This window comes from Pezoporus flaviventris, unplaced genomic scaffold, assembly GCF_033815535.1.
Source record: "Pezoporus flaviventris isolate CSIRO_AGI_PZ_B2104156 unplaced genomic scaffold, CSIRO_AGI_Pfla_v1 ptg000148l, whole genome shotgun sequence".
Lineage (NCBI taxonomy): Eukaryota > Metazoa > Chordata > Aves > Psittaciformes > Psittacidae > Pezoporus > Pezoporus flaviventris.
This window is the reverse complement of record NW_026892696.1, coordinates 1760793-1782101: the sequence shown is the minus strand read 5'-3', so window position 1 is coordinate 1782101 and position 21309 is coordinate 1760793. Positions and strand designations below refer to the sequence as shown.

Genomic DNA, 21309 nt, shown 5'->3' with positions numbered 1-21309 from the left:
ATCATTGAGGCTTTAAGATGTTGCATTGAAACTTTTCCATGTTATCTTTCAGTTATACTGAACACTTACGCAAGGAAATGCCCTGATTTGTTGCATCAGACACTATAGGTGTGCTGATTTGCTTTTAAGCAATTGTAAGGTGCTGAATTCACAGCACTGCACTGCCTGATGAGGAAAGGAGCCAGAGAGTGACAGAGCAGACGGATTTGCTAGTACACGAGCAAGGTCTGAGGGCAAACCAGCCCTGACAGCTTTCAAAGGAGCAAAGCTGCAGCAGGGCAGGGAGGGGTTCTTAAAAATAAACCCTCAGATCCATGCTTGTCTGTAACTTACTGCTTTTCCAGGTGGGACACTGCTCTGCCTAATAACTCCTTTATAGCCAAGGCCTTTCTTAAGAAAGCTTCACTAATATCATTGCTGATCTAAAGCACATACTGGGCACATGGGAAGAACTTCTGGGGAAAATCACAGCCCCTCATAAAACGCTGAAGAACATCTCTGACCTTTCAAAATGAAGCTGAGGAGGTGAGCATTTGCCATCTGTGCTCTCATACTTCTGTCCTTCAGTCCCTTGTGCATTTTTCCATGATTTAATTAAGCACCAGCCAAACAGGATCTGGTTTCAAACCTTTTACCTGCAGCTGAAACAGAGCAGAGGTGATCTGGTTTTACCTTCTTCCCAAAAGCTGAGACTAGGAGTGCCCGTCAGGCACTCAGGGAGCCACATCGCTCTCATCTTCTGCCACATATGTGTGATGAAAGATGATTTAACAGGTTCATATCAAACCCGCAACCCTTTCTGGTCTTGGGTTTCCGTAAGTGCAACCCTTCCGCGAGCTCAGGCTCAAGCTACGAGCACATTTGAGCTAAGCCCTTGTGACAGCTCTTCTTTCCTCTCACGGACGACAAGAGAAAACAGTCAGCGTGAAACCCGCTTGGATCAGTTGGTTTGAGACCACACAGAATCGGGGCTAGAAATGTGTTCCTTGGCTCTCAGTGCATTAGGTTTCCTACAGGCATTAGTCTGTAATAAATTTTTAATGGTAACAAGTTGTTTCATTTGCTCTCCCAAGAGAAGACCCTGTGCGTATGTACAGCAAAGAGACTTTGGTTCCAAAGACGATTGCAACAGTCCTGATTAATCAGCGTGCCATAGGGTAGGTCTGTGCACGAGCAGCAGATTTCCTGCGTTTGGGGACATAAGAAACAGAAATACGTATCAGTTGAGTGAGGTGAGATGAATTCGGTGATCCCAGAGGCTGGTCCTCCTGGGCAATAGCCTTGTGATGCTCAGTGCAGGTACCAGAAGGTTGGACTTGAGGATCTTAAAGGTCTTTTCCAACCTAGTTAATTCTATGAAGCTGTTGGACTATGGGCCAGCCCTGCAGACACCTGGAAATAAAATAGACTGCAGTGTTACAACGTGAAGGCCTGTTATGTTGCTGGCATTTCATACAGGGATGGAAATGGTGCTTTTTCCCATTTTACTAAATCTGCCTGCTCTTGAAGACTGCTGTTTTCCCTTGGGGTGGAGCTGTCATCTAGCTCTACCTCCTGGTATTATGGCAGGCTTGAAAGCAACCAGCATAAATCTCTGTGCTCAGCACTATGGTGCTTAAGAACATGTAGATGAGATCCCTGCCAACTTTCCGTGCGTGCTATTGTCATGCTAAATAACGTTGTGTGTGTTGTTGTAGAAAGAGGTGTCATTTCTGTCAAAACCAAACCCCTGTTTTTCTGAGATGACAAGAAATGTATCAGAAACAAACTACTCCAAAAGCCTTTTGTGTTTTGGGGGAGAACAGGATTATCTGATTCTCTCCAGGGCCAGCTCCAGCACTAGGAAGGAAAGTCATTTACCTCCCCCCAGAGAAGCAGTAAGTAAAAATCTGCCTTGACAGATGACGTGCTCCTGCCTGAGCTGAATAGATTAAGGGGCCACAGAAATGAAATGGGAAGATCACAACTATTTTTCTTTTCCACCCAGTGGAATGAGCTGTTACGAGGGATAAAAAAAAAAAAGGTGACTTTTATCTCTTTTATCTCTTCCTTCACTTTGCTCGGTAGCACTGTGCTCCCCAGGAGGAAAAATGGTGATCAGTGCCTTATGGATGGAGCTCACTTGCTGTTTATGCCTTCTGTTGCTTTACAGCGTTCTCCTTTTCGTAACTGTTGTTATTTGCTGGGGAAGCTGCAGGTTACCTGGGGGATGCTGCACAGGGCTCTGAAGGACAGGGGCACAGAAGACAATTGCTAGCTAATACTCTAGAAACATTGCTGTGAAGTGCATGGAAATCAACAGAGATGGCATGTCAGTGGTCCCCACGGCGGCTGACAGGTTGGAGGGTTTGTTATGTGTGAGTGGGTTTCCTGGTTTGGGGTGTTTGCACTGGAAAAGCTCGTGGGAATTGTGGCACAGGGCTGAGATGATGGGTCAGGGTCTCTTACAGCACGGTTTATCTGTTTCTAATGGCCAAATAGTGGATCATGTCCTGAGGGTGATGGATTGTACCTGCTTTGAAGAGGGGAGAAAACCAGTGTTTTCCAAAAGCATGACTGTAGGGCATCTGGGCATTAAGTGAGGAAAGCTGCACTTAGCCTGTGGCTAAATCCGCATTCCTAGAGATGGATTCGGTGCTGTACTCCCCGAAGTAGTGCTCTGGATGTGGCGGCAGGCGGGAGCTGAGCAAGATGCCCAGTGCTGTGGGTCTGCTTCTCCCTCTCGCCATGGCCACTGATTCGGAGAAAACTCCAGGAACAAACTCGCCAGCAGAGTTTCAAGCTGACAAGCAGGTATTCCTTACTGGGGCGCCGGGAGACACGGGGGATAGCTCCTCCTAACGTGTGTCCCCGCATTGCTATACAGGTCATCCTTGTATGGTCACTGGGCATATTACATCATTTTCCAAAAGGTTTCCGGCATGCATACAAAATATGGCGGTCTTCAAGGGTCGTTTACTTTTCCCAACAAGCTTAATTAACATTACAGACATAGCAGTCATCCTGGCCTCCTACTTATCACTTAGTTTAACTGCTCTCATCCTGGACGTCTGCTAGTCCGGGATACTCCCCATGCCAGGTCCTGTCCTTCTATTCTGCTTTTCTCACACCCTTTGTATTGAGGCCCTGAGGGCCTGAACCTATGTCAACTACCGCCAAGCACCGCAGTTATTTTCCATTACAAAGCCATCAAACTTCACATTACTTGGAACTGATTACATTTTGAACTTTTGTGCCTCCGTGTCTCACCACGTAACACACGGGAGAGTCCCTTGTATATGTGGTTAACCTGCCTAAAAGCAGAGCAGCACAGAAGAGTCATTGGAGGGAGGAGGCGGCGTGCTAATAGGTATGAAGTGATGTATATGTACCCACATCTCTCTATAATTCACAACAGGCTTCAAACTTTTCCAAAGTGTTGTTGATACTGCTGCATGCCGCTAGTGTCTGACCAAAAAAACCCCAATGTAACAACAGAAAGCAGAAAGAAATAATTGAAAATACTTTGCCTCAATGAAATACAGATTTTCCCCTGTCACACCAAGAGAGAGATTCAGTGACACAGCACCTCTCTACTAACCTGCAGCTGATTTCCTCCTGATTAAATCATGGGTAGTGCTCATCTCCCCTCCTGACAAATTTGGGTTTGTCAATGTTCATGAACAGCGAAGTAGAAGAATATAATAATTCCTTCAAATTGAAAGCAGCCATCATATTTTTATGACACCAAAATAATGAGCTGGAAACATGCGTGTGATTAGATTTGCAGCTACAACAGGAATTTGTTATCCTTTCTTTCTTTGGAGGTCTCTGAGGCAATTTCAATAGCCATGCATTGTTAAAGGGAAAGTGGACTAAATGGCGTTAAGCAAGGTATTTGCCTTTACTGTGCTCTTATCCTATTTAATGGTAGGTGGGGATTTTTGAGAATCATGGAAATGAACGTTTTGCCTAAATTCTGATAAGTAAGTGTTTTACTAAAAATATCATTTTAATTGGGAAACAGGGAACAAGGTCGAGGTATTGCTTTTGTATTTTATCATCCTGGCTAACGCAGTGGCTGCAGTGATGAAACTGAAAATGTATGAGCCAAAACATTCCTCCAGAGCCAAAGTACACTACTCCTGACAGAGCTGTACGTTATCCTGGCTTTGAGTGAAATCAAGTATATGAAGTCGTAAGAGATGGAGAAACTATGTTTGAATTCCATTAGTTTTGGGAATGTAAGTGTAGTGCCATTGAACCTCTGTGTAAAAAGAAAACAGGTTAGGATAGAGAAACTGATGTTTTTTCTGCAGAAGGGAAAGACAATCTATATCCCAAAGCTGGTGGCAGAGGGGTTACAAATGAGGAATACTGCATTTTTGCAGTATCATTCTATAGGGCTTGGTTCAAAAGCAGTTTTTAACAGCTCCCAGTAAAGCAGCTGGAGAGAGTGACGTTGCAGCAAATCGCCAGCAGCCCGGTTAATGGTGCAGTGCATTCATTTGGTACGAGGTCTGCATCACTGCTGCTCTGCCATTTGGGCCTCATGGCTGAAACTGCTGCCCCCACTAAATGGTTAAAGAAGTAAGTTAGATTTCAGGAAATTGAAAGTGTTTGTAAAGGTCTGGGAGAGCAAAAGGCATCTGATGCTCTGAGTGTACACAGAGCTTGCAGCAAAATGAAACTTCATTCTCCCTGCAGCATCTTTCTGCGTGGGTAAAAATAGTTTCTGTCTCTCAATTGAGCTGCTCAGGTTATCTTCCAGGAGTGCTTATTGTTAGCTTGCTTTTGCAGACACTGGAACAAAGGTACCGTGTGCTTCAGTGGCCGCAAAACTGAACAGCGCAGCTTCAGATTTGCCAGATTGCCCTCAGGATTGCTGACTGCTGCTGCTGTGACTCTGCAGAAAGCTCCGGGAGAGGTGGAGCAGCAGCAACGCAAGAGCTTGCAAACATCAGGCCACCCCAGAACGATGGGGTGTTCTCTTCTGGGCAGCTAGAGAGGGGAGAGGAAAACAGGTCAGCTCTGCCCTTGCTCTGAGCATGAGCCTGGCCTGACTTGTGCACAGCCAGGGACATAAACCTGCAGAACTTGTAGGAATTCCTCTCGCTCATGTACCATTCTCCATCTGTCCCATGCCTCCCATGGATGTAATTAACTTCTGTGTGCTGCCTCTCCAGAACTCAGTTATGTGCCTCTTTCTGTAATGCTTGACCAAAACACAGCTATATCTGGAGAACTACAGGTAAGGGCTCTATGTTCCAGCTGCAGTTTACCTGAGCAGAGGAAGGCAGGACAATTCCTGCATACCCCTCTGACCCCACTTGTCTTCCAAGGCAGTGGTTGCCAGGATTGCTTTAATACCTGGAGGATCCCTTGGTTTTATTGGTCTGTGTTCAAGGTTCACGGCTAGTTTGACAAATGCCTAACACAAAGACTTGGTGTTTCCATGATAAACAATCCTTGTGTGCTTAAGTGGGGGTGTACCTATAACATCCGGAGGCTTTAAATAAGGTTTAATGTGTTCCTAAATGGACTGTAAGCGTTTCAGGGCAGGTGCACTCTGGTGCAAAGATACCCCAGTGCCCTTAAATCATCATGGAATGGTTTGGGTTGGAAGGGACCCTAAAGCTCATCCAGTTCCAACCCCTGCCACAGGCAGGGACCCCCTCCACTAGAGCAGCTTGCTCCAAGCCCTGTCCAACCTGGACTTGAGCACTGCCAGGGATGGGCTGTGGCAGCTCTGATGCACTCTTTCTATCCTTATTTCCCAGCTGCTGCAGGTGGAGCTCTGAGCACCCATGGTATGTGCACTGTCCCTCACATGCAGGTTTGCACTCTGAAGTTCCAGGCTGTTCGCAAAGTTACCTTTTCATTTGGAGGTAGAAAAGTTGTTCAGGCCATTTTGCATGGATACTCCTTCCAGTAACCGTTATAAAGGGTTTCGGCCTCACTAGGTATTCCATTAACAGGGTGCCAAGAGAGGTTTTTCCCTGTTGTGTTAAGGATCTCCAGCACAATGTGCTTGAAGGGCTCTGTTTAGTCTGGGAAGATTCCAGTTATGTGTCAAACACGTTAAATCAATGCCATTTCTATGATTGCAAAGGAATGGAGCTTCCTCTTCTCTTTCACCTGTAGGCAGGTGGTGATGGCAAAGGACTTTTAAACAATAGCTTTATCCATGACTTTGAACCAAATCTTACTAAATAATCCAGCCCCTCTCTCGGACTCAGCTCCCCATCAGCCTGGTCGTGGCTTTGGTCCATCCCCACAACCTGAATAATTCTGCTTTTCTAGCAAAGCTGCTGTTCCTGTCAATGTCCTCTGCTGTGGTGCTGACCCCCGGTGGTTGCTGTGCTGGTGCCTGCTTTGCAGTGCTAACAGTTGCTTGGGTATGACCCTGATTCCCTGTCAAGTGCTCGTTTTAAGTAAATGAAGTTTTCTGGGGAAAGAAGGAATGTATTCTGAGAGACAGAACAAACGTTTTCAAAGAACCTCAAACTTGCTTTTTAAATCTTTTTTTCCTTGTTTTATTCAGTTTGGGGAATATATTCCCAGTGACCTAATGCAGAACTGAGAGCAGTTTGTTTGTCATGAGCTTATCTTTCCATTTTCTGCCTGTTTGCTATTATGCTGCGAACATGGACTTGAAAACCAAAGAGCCATCATCACAAATCCGCATGGATTTGAGTCAGGCTACTGGTATGGGTAGCCCCAGCTGAGTTGGTTGCTTAGAAATAAGTAGGAAAAAGACTTTTGGGGTTTGGATTTATATTTGTACATGTGCTTTACAAATAATTACTTAACCTAAAGCTGAGAATTTCTTTCTGCTCCCCAAGAAGAGTTAATCATGTGGGAAGTACCACAAATAAATCAAGAGTTATTAATGTTGGCTGCCCAAATTGATAAGTGAGGATTTGTTTTCTGTAAACTGCAAAATGCTGCTTTTGCAGATATAAAAAAGCTTGTATCTTCCAGGCGAACTGTAAATGAGCTGGAAGGGTAATTTAACAGTAATTTAACATTAACATTTTAACATGAATTTAACATTCACAGTTAGTTAAACTGGATTAACTCCTGTAAAGATTTCTGCACATGTAGGACCTCCAGAAAAGGCATTGCAGAAGTGACTTTTTCTCCCCTATCAAGTTCTGCATTTTCATTATAAATTTGATATTCGAGTCCGAGGTGGCAAAAGGGAGTGCCATGATTTTCTGAGGGTGGAATATCTATTGTCCACCCTGTGGAAAACACTGAAGACCACATACTCTCCAGCTCTGATGGCAAAGTACACACAGGAAAGTTTAAAATACAGATGACATTCTTCTGAATCTAGCTACAGGGATCTAATGCTGATTATCCTATTGATCCGGAGTATTTTACTGTGTTCCAGGTACACCTAGGAATCTGATACTTAAAATGTTGCCAACGATTAAGCATTCATTTACATTTATCTACATAACTAACTCGGGCTGGAGCTGCTGTTTTGCCTCAGCAGTAGAACAGGGTGTTTTAGCTAGTTTTCCTTTTTTTTTCCTCCTCCTTCCCTTTCAGTTTTCCTAACCCAGCTGCCCCCAGTTAACCTGGGAATGCCCCAGTGCTCTTTGACTCCAGGAAAATTACACTCTCCCTGTAGAGAGAGGGATTTTGTTACGCTTAAACTTTCATTGAGCTTGATAATGTCTCACTTGAGGCTTTTTGCTTTCATTCTTGTTGATTGAATTAGGGAATCGTGGCTCAAGATTGATGCTTCCCCCTTCCTCCCCTTTCCCTTGGGGAGTGCGTTTTGTATGAAGTTTAAAATGATTAATGGGAGAGCGTGATTGTAATCATTTATTTTAAGAAAGCCTGAGTGGAAATTGTTGGGCTTTGATACCCGTGCTTGTGATCTTAAACAGGGATTACTGGCTTGCCTGTTATCTTGCCTTTTACTGGGCATTTGTTACAGCTGCCAGTCCGTGGCAAAACCTGGTTTTGGAAGTATCAGCTCAGGGTCGGTAGGTTAATGATGGGAAGGATTTCCTCAGGGCTCACTGTTCTCATCTATAGGCTTTGAGCATTTTAAATGGACAAATCCTAATCTGGCTGGTGCTGCTTTCGTTTAACGACTCGCCAGTTTCTCATTTAGACAGGCCAGGAGAGGGAGGCAGAGTCCACTGCAAAGCAGAGTCCAACTCAAGCGCCTCGGAGTTTATGGGTATAAAAAGGTTTGTACTGCATCAAACCCACAACTGCACCACGGGGATCTCCTGCAGTTCCTCACCATCTTAAGCCATTGCTAGTGGCCATACGCAAGGGACATGAGAAGCTTGCAGTATTAAGTGAAGCTGTTCTGTGCTCCAAGTTACTTCCCATCCATGCATCCATCCATGCATCCATCCATGCATCCATCCATGCATCCATCCATGCATCCATCCATGCATCCATCCATGCATCCATCCATGCATCCATCCTGCAGTAACACCAACTCTGCAGCACTTACAGTCAAATTCTACTTTGCTGGTAGCTCATGGTACCCCAAGGATGGGGGTGGTGGTGGGGGCATTGCCATGTGTGAATGGGTCTGTCAGATTTTAGGCTGAAGCATAATTCCATGAGGGGATGGCTCTTTCAGGTTAGCTAAACTGTTATAGATTTAGGTTCATTTCAAGGTAATTTGGCTAATTTAATGTCATTTGATGATTACAAGCAGCAGCAGCATTTGGTTTATCAAATAGGCCATGTTTGGCATAAATTGAATGTGTCTCGATAAATTCTAATTCAAGAAATGTTCATCTATATAAATCATGTGGTGGGGATTAAAATGGCAAAAATAAGTAAGAAAATAAAAATAATTAAAAAAGAAAATAATAAAAAAAAATGAAAATCAGAGCTTTTGTGCCTGTGGCTTTCTCCATTGTGAGAATGTTCTTAGTTTCCCAAACTGAATAGCAAAATCCAAAAGGACAACTCAGTCTTCTCTCAGCAGCCCAGCTGCTATCTGCCATTTTGCTGTAAAAAAGGTGTTTCAAGGAAATAAGAAATCTTTTGGGAAGCTGTAGCTCTTACAAGAGTCACATCAAAGGCCTCTCGTGCTTCTGGGGATCAGGCCAAATTCATCAAAGAGTTTTTATAGAGTTCTGCCCTGTGTAAAAGTTTTATTGGAGGTCCTGGGCAGCCTTCAAAACTCTTCTGGACTGCATCAGTTTGATTTAACTCAGCTTCATATTAGAGCAGTTGATCTAAAATTAGCTTGGAGTATGGGCACTCTCCTTAATACAGGATTTTGCCTGGTACATATTTAGGATTGACACTAGGACAGAGTGACCAAGGATATGACAAAAGCCTTTGCATCGTGGCTGAGTGTGAGGAAAGTTAAATTACTGCTTGGTGTTGCTTGCAGGACCCCAAGGAAGCATGGAGTTACCCAGGTCAGAAATAACTTACCTAAAATGATTGTGATTGAAGCTCAGGACAAGCTGCACGTTGAATTTCCTGCTAGAGAAAAGCCTTTATCTAAATAAAGTTCTAGTGAACATTTACTGTCATAATTCGGTGGTAATCCTGCCGGGGAATTCCTCTCAGTAACTCTTATTATTAATTAGTTCAGCCAAAATAGGGGATTAATAAATATTGCAGCACTCTTGATGTGACATTCCTTGTTTATTCCCATTTTACACATAGCATATGTGAGGAACAAAGGCTTTTCCTCACTTTTGGTAGGTACCAAATTAGGGATAACGGGAATCTTGTGTGTGAGGAGGCCTTGGTGTCTTCTAGGTCTGGACCAGTAAGGAATGCTATTGAAAACCTTGGAAGTAAGGGCTCTTCCAACTAGCTGGTCTGTCCCTCAAAACCACAGCAACCTGACTGCAAACCTGAGCACGGTGATGCTCCTGCCACACAGGCTGGGGTGTGCGTGCTCGTGCAGCTTGCTCCAGGCTTCTGCTTCATGTGGACGTCCTGAGTGGCAGCACAAGGGATGGTGGTGGGATCAGCCTGAGAACAAAGTAAGCTGGTCAGCCGAAGCTTCTGTGATGTGTTGGCTATTGATTTTGCCAGCAAATACACCTGAGGCTGGGCTAACCTTTCTCCAGCAGCAGCCCGAGAATTAGTGATGACATTTCTTGTTAGGAAATAAGCTCCATGTACCACTTTCTGCCTATGTTACCATGGTTTCCCCCACCCCTTTGCAAGTCTAAACCATTAGCACTCTAATGCATCATCTAGATGATGATTTTTCATGGCTTCATGGTCTACTCAGACCTCTCTGGTCTTGTCACTGAGACATGACAGCGTTTTTATAACTCTCTTGCTGAGAACAGCTAATGGGAGTGCTCAGCAATTGAAAGGTCAATGTGATAAGGAGTGTTCCCTTAGGTACCTGCATTCCCGTATTAAATAAAGCCTGCGTGAGGAGGGAGCATGGCACAGCGTGAACCTGACTTAGTGACAGACTACAGCAAAAATGAGGAAGGATGGGCGTTGAAGTCACTCTTGTTACCCATAACCTGGAGTTTCGTGAGTGCTGGAAGGGGGTTGTTAGGCTTATGACCAGCTCCTTTAATTTATTTTACTACATGGAAAGAAGCGTCCTTCAGGGTGCGTTTTTTGTATGTGTTCCGAAATGGTTTTTAAGTATCTGCTGTGGTGCCATTATTTCCTTTAATAAACAGAAATAAGAATAGGATGAGAGAGAAGCTGCTGGGGTTGTTGCACTATAGCAGAAAGTAACATGTTTGAAGAAAAGCATTTGCTGTATTTACTAGGGCACATGTAACTAATAAATGGATGAATAATTAAGTGAACTTATACATAATTAACTCTGCAGTCTGTGGGCATAGGACCAAACTGGCATTTGTCAGGGCACATGTGTAAGCTCAAATCCTTATGGAAGAGCAAAAGGCTTTGAGCAAGTATTAGCTGTTTTCCTGCTGAATTTCTAATTAACCCGACTGGGGGTTATTTTGTTTGTATTTGTTTTATCAGTATCTTTTATTGTTCCACCACACGTGTCCCAGCCCTACAGCTCATCATGTATGGTGTGATTTATCCCTTTCTGTCCAACGCTTCACTGCGTTATTTTGTGTAGCATTCCACATAGAAAATGCGGAGTTGCAAAACTTCTTGATGGAATTCAGTATGTAAAGCTCACTGTGATTCAGGGGAAACTGAAGACACAAACTTGAGGTTCTCTTAAATTTTATGTTTTTTTTTCAGCCTGGTTTTAGTTTTTCTCCAGCTTTGACCTCATTTTTTTTTTTATTTGGCTTTTAGAAGCTTATGTTTTCATTCATATATGTATCCTTAAATGGATACGAGATGAATTTAAGCATTTTTGCAGGTGTATTCCACTCTCTGTGCGACTGAGTTATTGGGTAAGGATCTGGTCCTTGAAGATCCTGAAGGTATTTGAGCAGCTCTGGCTCCCCTTTGCTGCTTGGGGTGTAAATGAGTAGTGAGTAGAGCGAGTGGTGGTGGAGCCATCTCCTCTGTTGTTATGGGAACACCAGCAGTGGGGTGCCAGGGAAGGCAGTAGAGATGGTATTTGCTGAATGACATGTAAAATCAGAGCTCTGGAAGGAATGGCTCTTCCCTCCTTAGAGAAATTTATGCTTTTGTAGGGCTGATCTGAAAACAAGCTGCTTGGAAGTGACGCGGGGTTTGGAGGTGTAATCCATGCTGGTAAAAAAGTATGCTTTATGTCTGTGTGTTATTGCTATGCAGCCATCTGCATGCTGTTACCTGTGGATGCACATCTCCATCCTGCTCTATACTATCACAATAACTCTGTCATAGCTGCTTGAGGCATGCAAGCCCTCCTTCACCGCTCTCCTGAATGGCTTTTTTGCATTTTATTGAATTACTGTGTGCTTCAGGTCCTGAGGTTCAAATCAGGGTCTGCAGTGCTGAGCTACATCTGTTTCACACTGTAATAACAGAGGCTGTACAAGTGTTCAATACAAACCAACCTGCACTTTGAGTAACAAGTCCTCTTTGAAGCATGAATAAAAAAGAGGAGGCAAAGTCTTGAGGGACGTTGTGGGGTGAGACGATGCAGACAGGGTGGCTCCAGTGCAGCTGTGCTTTGCAGCCAGCAATGTTCACAGACCAGCGGGTTAGAATCAGCAAGCTGCTCTAGTGGAAGGGGTCCCTGCCTGTGGCAGGGGCTGGAACTGGAGGAGCCTTAAGGTCCCTTCCAACCCAAACCAGTCCATGCTGCTGTCCCTTGCCATGGCCATGCACCCAGTCCATAGGCTGGCATGGGAATCGAAGTAAAGCTTTCTGGCAGTGACTGTGCAGCTCTAAGTCTAATGTTTGGAGGCTACTTTAGTATAGATCCATTTTAGGCTATTTTAGGTGGAGGATATGAGCTGGATAGTTCTAGACTTCATCTAAAATACTTTTTCCTACTTCAAGACAAGGCAAAGCCTTCTACATTTTGGAGCCTGGTCAAGCATGAAGTTCTGAGCTACAGCAAAGTATTTCATTTCATTACTTTTCACTTCATCTTTCTTCCTAAAAATGTCTAAAACACACATAACATTAGAAATGCTTGGCTGCCTAACAGTGAAACTGCAGAAATTTTGGCACTGGATCTGATTGGAAATTCAAATGGGCTTTGCTAGTGTGAATCTGAATTCATCTTTCAACGTGGTACACATGGAAAAGGAGGAGGGGATGATGTTACTAGAAGTTAGAATTTATGTAATAATTTGCATAGACGATTTGCAGCATGGAGGTGTCTAAATAGTATTAAACCTCATGTTTTAAAGAATAGAATCAGGAATAATGAAGGTGATTTTTTTTTTTTTCTCGTCTGAAAAAAGTGAGTTGCATTTAGTTACAGTGTTCTATTTTTAGAAACACTGAGCTTCCTAAACTCTCTCTAAAGCTTCTCTAACACTTGCTGTGCCTGTAGGGGCTCCAGTTGTAGGGCCTGGGTCTTGCTGGTTCATTAAATCCATGCAAAGGCTGGAAAGCTGGAAAAGGTGTGTGTAGGTTTTAGGGCCATATCCCCTGTCCCCAGCCCCAGAATAGAGAGGGATGATGCTTATGCTATTGCATACTTCTGTTTTGCTTTCCAGGTTCTTCATAGGCTTTTTTCACTTGATCACTTCACATAACTGCAAGAAAAATCACTAAAGCAGCGACCTCTCCCGTAGTTTCCTTAAATATCATTATTTCATAGTGGCCATTTTTCACTTTTTCACTCTCTTCCCTGCCTTCACCTAACCAGGGATTAGAAGCTGCTGCTCATCAGTGGCAAGTTTAAATCTGCTGATACCACAGGGTCTCTGGCATGTTTGAGAGGGACCCTTGAGTGAAAGAGAAAATCCAGCTGCACCTTTTCAGTACTGTAAATTGTTCCAGAAGGAAGAGAAAACCTGGAATGCCTCACACAAGAAATGCAGAGGTGTGTGCTGCCAGCTGAAGAACCACAGCTCATTTTGCTCATCTGGAATTTTCTTCTGGTTTTTGTGTGGGTGTTGGCTTTTCTCAGTTCTATGTGTCACCGATAGGAACACATTGAGCCTAATGACAGTAGTAGCCTTGCAACAGAGCTATTAAAGGGAGTAAGAACAATGTGGCATAAATCTGTGCCTTATCTTGCAAACAAAAGTAAATGCTCTTCAGTCTAACCTCCAGCTGGAGAGAGGCTACAAATGTGCTCATGCCTCGGTTTTGGAAGGGAACAAATGATATAATGATTAATAAAGATCAGTAATGTAATATTACTCAGTTTGTCTTTTTTGCCATCAAAGACTCAAACGCCTGTTACTCTGCTCAAAAGCTTAGCACAAGAAACTGCCTTTAGGTCAAGGAAAATTTACTCCATATATTAATGTAATCACAAAAGAGAAACTTCCTTCCTGTGATGATTCCCTCTGGACAGCCCAGGAAAAGAATCATTATATCAAAAAATCAAGAGTTTTACAACTCCTCACTGCAAATCTGATTACTTCGGTGTCTTTGGAAAAATGCAAGATTCTTCTTTTTCCCTTCCCCTTCTGTAAGAGCACTTCATTTTTAGGGGCTGTTTAGTGAATCTGAATCGCTGAGGAGCAGGTGTAGGAGGTCTGAACAACATCTGTGTGACCACGGATGAAAACATTATGACCATTATGGTATAATAGACAAGAATATCTTCTGGTAGATGTGCCAGAGCTGTGGGCATGGATCTCCCTGTGCATGTGCCTGTGCATACATCCCTCTTCTTCACTTCAGCAGCTGGCCTGGGAATTGCAGGGCTGTGTGTTGGCTTCTTGAAGCGGAGCTGTAAATCATAACCCAACTGCACAAAAAGGCACCTCTCTATTGAAAAGTCAGTAAGCTTTGTCAGAGATCTGATCTGCTCCAGTTCCCAACAACTGCTTTTTACTGCTGGTGCAACACAGGCAGTACAACAAGCTGGGGCTTTAATGTGATGGATGAAACAGGGAAAAGGAACCCCAGAGTCAACCCTTGTCTGTGGAGCTTTGAGCATTAAGACCTTTCTTTCTGATTTGGAAGTGAGAACAAGGTATTTCTGGAATCAATTATTTTAGCTTGGAAACTTGGCAAGTTTTAGCTGAAGGAGGTAGCTATGCCATAGCTATGAAGGAGAAGATATGCCAAAATAGCCAGCATATTTCCACATTTTTCTGTACTGCCACTACTGATACTATAGATGATAATACTATCTATAGTAGTATCTATACTCCTAGAGCTACTCCTTTTTGTCATCAGATCCTTCTACATCCAAGCTAATAGGTTAGCTGCAAAAGGAAAAATATTTCAGAAGATAAAAGAAGTTTTTCCTAATATTAATCCTTGAAAAATAACCAAACATACTTCTTTCTGTATTTACCAGGTAATCTTTTAGATCTGATGCTTGTGTGTAGGAGGCACTTGCTTATTTTACACAATGCTTTGAGATCAGTGGAAATGAAAACCAGCATAATTACCCTCTGGCCTTTTATCTTTCTGTGGTATCATCTCTAGAGAATGCCAGGAGAGGGTAGAGAAGCCTTTGCACAGCGGATAATCACAGCCATTAGAGGAAACAACACTAACTTAACATCACCTGCATTTTTCTCACTAAAACATAGATATTGGAGTCAGTGTTGATCCGTTACTGAAATCATGCAGCCAAGAAACAGCCACACTTATGGTAGGACCCACAGGAAAACCTGAGCTTTGGCTATTCTAGTAAATTCTTTAAATATTCAGAGGGTTGGTATGCTAAAATAGGGGTGATGGACACAAAGAACATGAATGTCTGCTTTAAGTGCAAAGTACCAGTCAGCCATAATTACAAATTTGGGATCAATGCTGCTGTATTTTGACTGTGTTGGTAAATAATTAATGAGGGAGTGCAGTGCAAGGATGAAAATCTCCGTTTCAAACTCTGTCTTGAGTGAAATGTAAAACTGTATCTGAACAAATGCTGGTGCTCTTTAAAAGAGGGGAAGGAAAGGACCGGATTTACAGTGCAATTGGAATTTCAGAAGGGAAGCAGCAGTTTTATTCAGTAGTTAAATGCACATGAAGTGTTCCACCCTCTCCGGTTTGTCATTATCCCTGATCCAGAAGCAGCAGCTGAGTGAGCAGGATCTCTAATGGTGTGGGGAATATTCACGTGTCAGTAAGATCTTGACTGAATGTCACATCCACTTAGTGCTGTTTAAAGGAGAAAGGAAATCACTGTCTCGCACCCCTGAGAAAGGTCAGCCCATCCATTTATCTCTGTTTGTCTGAAGCCAATTGGAAGTGTGATGCAAGTTTGTCACCTAAGGATTTTTTTTGAAAATGGGTTTGTTAAGGGACAAACCACCAGCAACTCTGAATTCTTGTGCTGGTGCTTCACTTTCCTAAAGCCTGTGGGGTTAAAATCCACTTGTGGCTCTGTCTGGTGTGGGTTTTGGTGGAGGGTCCAATGGGGATGCTCTCTACACTATCTCTTGGTTGTAATACTGGGTGTATAACAGGGTAATTCTCACTAGAAAACTTGTATGTCCTTATATTAAGTTGATTTTAGTCAAGCCTACACCACCATCCTCAAACAATGGTCAGTTGCTGTAGTGCAGTTTATCTGTGGAGAAATTTGCAGTGATGCTTGAGGTTGTGCCCTGGAAATCAGTTAACATTCAGTATAATGCAAGGATGCTGGTCCTCATAGGCTCAGAAAAGAAATGTATTTTCCAAATATTTCAGAAAATAATGGTAGTTTTTGTTTTCCCTCTGTCTTGGTGCACCTTTGAATGGTTCTGTAGGCAAAATAATGTATCATCATCCCACCTTAGGGATGCAAGGTGGGAGGGATGCAAAGGTGCTATATTTACCAAGGGAGAAGAGGCAGCAGTGCAAAATGAGGCTTGTCCCTGGATGGAAGTAGCTTGTCCCTGTTGAGCTCAGTTCACTGCTGTCACTCCACTTACTGCTTAATGTGGCTGATGAAATTTTACCTAGAATGCATCAAATGCAATCCTATTAAATTCTAATTTAATCTGAGGCAGAAAGCAGCTACCAGTGCACACACAAATGCTGCTGTGATGAGTGATAGGAGAACAAGAATGTCAGCTGTTGCATGGATTTGCAATGGAGTGGGAATAGAGGAGGCTTTGGACATAAACATGTGGGCAATGCTCTTATGTGCTTTGGTGCAACAGAGCATGGAGCTGATATCAACATCCTACCAAACACCATCCTTAAACCTTGGTAGTCTGATCCCTTGTTTTAATTTTCAGCTGTCTTAAAATGCATCCCGATAAACCGTTGATAAATCAAGTAGCTACCATCAGATGATCTGTAATGGAGCATAAGTGAAGCTGTAATAAAGCAAATAGGCCCATCCATATCATTCTAGATTTGCTTTTGAACTGGCATAGAAAGTGCTGAGACAGAGATGAAGTGGCCTGATGATTTAGGAAGAAGTGGATGAGTGTCTAAATAATAAATGATCCCAGGGAAAATGTCACATGAGAGGTTTTATGACGTGTTAATGTTGTAGAATAAGTTACATTGTCAAGGAATGGAAGTATCGGATTTGAACAATACTCCATGTGATGAAGTGTTCCTCATGTGAGAGGTGCTGCTACAGTCACACCAGTTACCAAGTGACAAAATCAAGTAATTTCATTGTGATTTCACAGTATTTTTTGCATGTTGAATGAAAGGCTTCATTGCCTCGGTTTAGTCGGCTTCACTTTTAATAATACTCATTGCACCATATATGTTTCTTCTGTTTTTAGTGCCAATTTCTCAACTTGGCACAAGATTCAAATTTTAATGCAGTCAACAACATAAAAGCCAAGTTTATCTTAAACTTTGTTATGGTAATGACTTTTACCTGCTGGGAGCCAATGTGAATATTACATGGAGAAGTACTTCCTGTAGCTGGGGAGCCGGTGTAAAGGGACAGTCAAAACCCCCTAAAAATGTAGGAGACGTGCTTCAAGCCTTTGGTGTAAGGTAATTTCAGTCTATTTGAAGGACTTGACACAAGGACATGCCTTCCAGTGCTGTTTTATATTTCCCCAACTTCTGGTGATGAGGAGGTCCCCCTGGACATGCTTACTTCAGCTTTCTGAGAAGGTAGTGGAGCTGTTGTGATTCTTAATCCTGGTGTAAAGCTTATGTATAATGCAAAAAAATCAAAGTAGATTATTGAACAAGCGTGATGCTTGAAAATCTCCATGGACTGTGAAACGTGAGTGTGGGAGCAAGAGTCACCCAAATGAGTGTTTTTAGAAACCATTTCCTAAGGATCTCCATGGGATGGCAGATGTCAGGAGAAACAGCTTCCACTGCTTTATCTGCACAAAGCCTTTAGAATAAGGTAACCATGGGGGAGAGGTGCCAGAATACACACAGGCACCTGCTGAGAATGGAAGGTGAATTGGGGTCATCTCTCTCCAATGGGTGAAAACGGGTTATGAAAAGGCAGGGAGTGAGGGAGGTGGGGAAGGAGAAGGGGCTTGTTCGGTAGTCCCAGGAGAGAAATGGGACTGGTTGAAGCAGTGCTGCAGACTCCAATATAGACAGGAGAGAAAAGCAAAATCAATCAGGGTTAATGATGGTCCATCTCCCTTCTGCCCTCCACGTGAGAGGCAAAGGCAGAATGGGGTGATAAAGATGCATGAATAATTGCAATGACAAAACACCTGCCTGCCAGGGAGAAGTGGTGAATGAATTCCTTATTCATAGCTTTAAAGCCCACATATCTAACTTAAGCATAGCTGAGTTTGGGGAATAGTAGTCAAGAAGATGAATGGCTGGACCTCACTGAGTTAAGAAGGATAAAATAATGCACACTGTGTATGAACACAGTACCAAATACATTCTGTTTCACGGATTACGTGAAGAAGTGGTGTTCAGAAGAGTAAGACAACACCCTGCCTGTTTGTTACTGTCAATGCAGTCTGGATGTGATTAGAGGGTGGTCCTTTAGGGAGGAAGAAGAAACTTCTTTCCCCATCTGAACTGGAGAAAAACCTCAGTTCAACTCATGGCTGCAGTAAATATTAATTATACAAAGAGGAGGGATGGCTGAGAATAGCACACCCACGCTGGGTGGTAGCCCAGTGGCTGGGAGACCTGCAAGGCATGAGAGGAAAAGGGAGAAAGATCCACACTTTGGCCGGTTTGGACCAGCAAATGAAACTAAATTTCCCCATATTTAGGAACTTCCTAAAGAAAGGCAAAAAGCTCCTGTTAGTACCTTCATCAAATTAGTGCCCCAACAGCAACACAAGAAGGCAAGAGAGTTTCAATCACAGCCAAAACACGGCAAACTTGAAGTCCCTTGGGAAAACAGTTTAGCCACGTTCAGGCACACGTCTTCCCATTTATATTAATGCAAAGGGAAAATCTAAGGAGGGGACTGAGTTCAGTTGCTCACCACATCCTGATTAGCTGCTTATTGAAAATAACAGCTTTGCCTGTTTATGTTCACCTCCCACTAAACAGAAAGTTGCTGCCAGCAGCTCAGGGTATTCTCTCAGCAGAAAAGCATCAGTCTGGAGGGATGCAGGTCTGTGTCCTGCTGACAGCTTGGAAATCTACTATCTAAAGGTTGCATCAGAACTTGTCTTCAAGAAAAGGTAAATGAGTAAATTGCAACTAAGCATCAAGTTTAGATAAATAACTCTTTGGATCCAGAAGCCAAATAATTCCCATTGGCCATAGCCTGTTATTTTTTGATGGAGACAAACAGAGGCCATTCAGGGGAGACCTTTAAAAACCAACTGGCCAAATTCAGCCTGGATGTTTAAAGTCTCAGAAGTGCTTCCCACTTCACTGATGTCAAATTGTCTTTTCTTTATCATCAACACAGGTAGCTCATTTGTTTTCTGATCTTCATTCCTCAGTGCTGTTTCAGAAGCCCAAATGCATGGAATTGGTTCAAAACCCACCTAAATATCTAAAGCGAGTTAGATCTAAACCCTACACCTAAATCTCTAAGCTGCCTGAGGTGGAAGGTCTACTCAGTTCTTGTATATTGATGTATTTTAGGTTTCCTCTTTGTCCCAGTTCTGACTTGAACTGGTTTGAAAACTTGCATCAGGAAGAGCAAGCTGCACCAGGTACATGATGGGACTCCTGAATCTACATGAGTATTCTGGGCAAGCTTTTAAAGACTACAAAGAACATGGTGTCTGCCAAGGACTTTAGGAAACAAACTTTACATAATAATAATAGTGAGTTCATGTGTACCAGGATTCCTCTTCTTTTTGCAACAGCATCAGACACTGCTCACTGAAATCCATGAACAAGAATAGCAATGACTGACTGGGTTTTGGTGCCTTTTTTTCCTCTTTGTTTTACATACAATCATTCTAAGGAGGACCTTTGAACCTTGACACAAGCCATCAGCTGCCCTTGGGGTAGAAGTGAACAGAATCACCTCTGTCTGTAGGTGTGGGGGTGCTAAAATCTGCTGTGGCTGAGCTGTAGAGAGCCCCCATATGGGCATTATCAGCACCAGTACTGATGCAGTGCAGAACTGAGTTGCTTTTGCAGTTACCCACATTAGCACCTGCATTGCCAGGTTTAGTTCAGATCCCACAGCAGTGCCCTCCCAGCTCAGAGGAAGAAAAGAAGTTTTCATATCTCCTCTTAATTTCTTCAGTTTAATCTCAGTATTTTGAATCCTGTTGGTGCAGTCCTCATCACCCTGTTAGATTAAAACCAAAACCACATCATCTAAGTGCATTTGCTTGTTTCTAACAAATATGTTGCCATGGGAACTCACTGTTGCTCTAGCTGCTGTGCCAGATGCACCAGCTCTCTGTCCCTGGGCTGTTTTAGTTTTTCCAATAAATTAATTGCATTTAAATTAAACATACTAAGTGATTTCTTGTCAATTAATTTGATTGTTAAGCTGGGTACTCGCAAAGTTTCTCTCTTCCTACTCACCCCACAAGATTAATTAACTCCTCCAGATATTGTAGTCCATCACATGAAGCTGTGGTCTTCCCCAGCGCTCTGCAGTTGGAGTACTCGCTATCTGCATGGGAAGTAATCAGTGGCCAAAGTAATTGCTTTTCACAAGTCTGTTCTCAGCTGTCCTGTCAGATTAAAGCTCTAATGAAACTGTTTCAGCTTCCAGGAAAAAATATTCACCAGAAATGTGCTGTAATTGCCGGTGGAAAGCAAAGCTGAGAATGGAATTGGGTTGGTTTAGCACATCAGATGTTCATTTGTTGGTCCTCTTTGGAGGCATTCCCACCAGTGCTGGCTCTGGCATGTTTCCTCCTCGCATTCCTGCTGTGGGAGGATGTTTGGGTTCCTCCCAATATCCCTATTTTGTGTTAAGGCAGTAAAAGATGGAGAAGAATTCATGCATAATGCACAGTGGGTGAAGAGCATCGCTGGCACAGAGGCAGACAAATGATACAGGGTTGCTCTGTACTTTGCTCGTGTACATTCAGCCAGTGGTTGGGGCTTGAGGAAATACTTAAGTTTGAACTTAGAAAGTCAGTAAAAAGATTGTCCAAGAGTGGTTTCTAGATCGGAACTCTGAGAGCTCAGCAGCAAATGAGCTTATGAATCTATTGCTTAGATTTGTAACAGGCTTCCTCCTAAAATTCAGAGGTCTTGGAGCAGAATGTTTGCTGTGGGTACATGTGCCCAACACTAGCCTAGAGAGAGGAAAAGATAGTGAATATATGTAGCAGGCTTAAAACACTTTACACACAGCTTCCTGATCTGCAATCCTAAGCTGTAAAGAAACTGACTGATAAATTAGTAGCCTACAGGGAAATCTTATTTACAAGGAAGGCATCAGAAACATTAATGCATCTTTATTAGCCTTATTTAGACCATATGCTTGGTTCGTGGTTGAAACTGCAGCGTCCCTGC

At 43.1% G+C, this 21309-nt stretch overlaps 1 protein-coding gene and 1 long non-coding RNA gene across 2 annotated transcripts in view; one reads left to right on the top strand and one right to left on the bottom strand.

Annotated features, from left to right (window-relative positions):
• Window positions 1-21309, top strand: part of KAZN (kazrin, periplakin interacting protein) — a 218921-nt gene that overhangs the window by 4244 nt on the left and 193368 nt on the right. The gene's annotated exons all lie outside the window — the stretch shown is intronic.
• LOC133282994 (uncharacterized) lies at window positions 9710-20788 on the bottom strand. Its single transcript, XR_009747744.1, has 3 exons — window positions 20365-20788; window positions 16290-16412; window positions 9710-9963 (listed from the first exon to the last, which is right to left on the bottom strand). It is a non-coding gene; the product is annotated as an uncharacterized LOC133282994 (long non-coding RNA).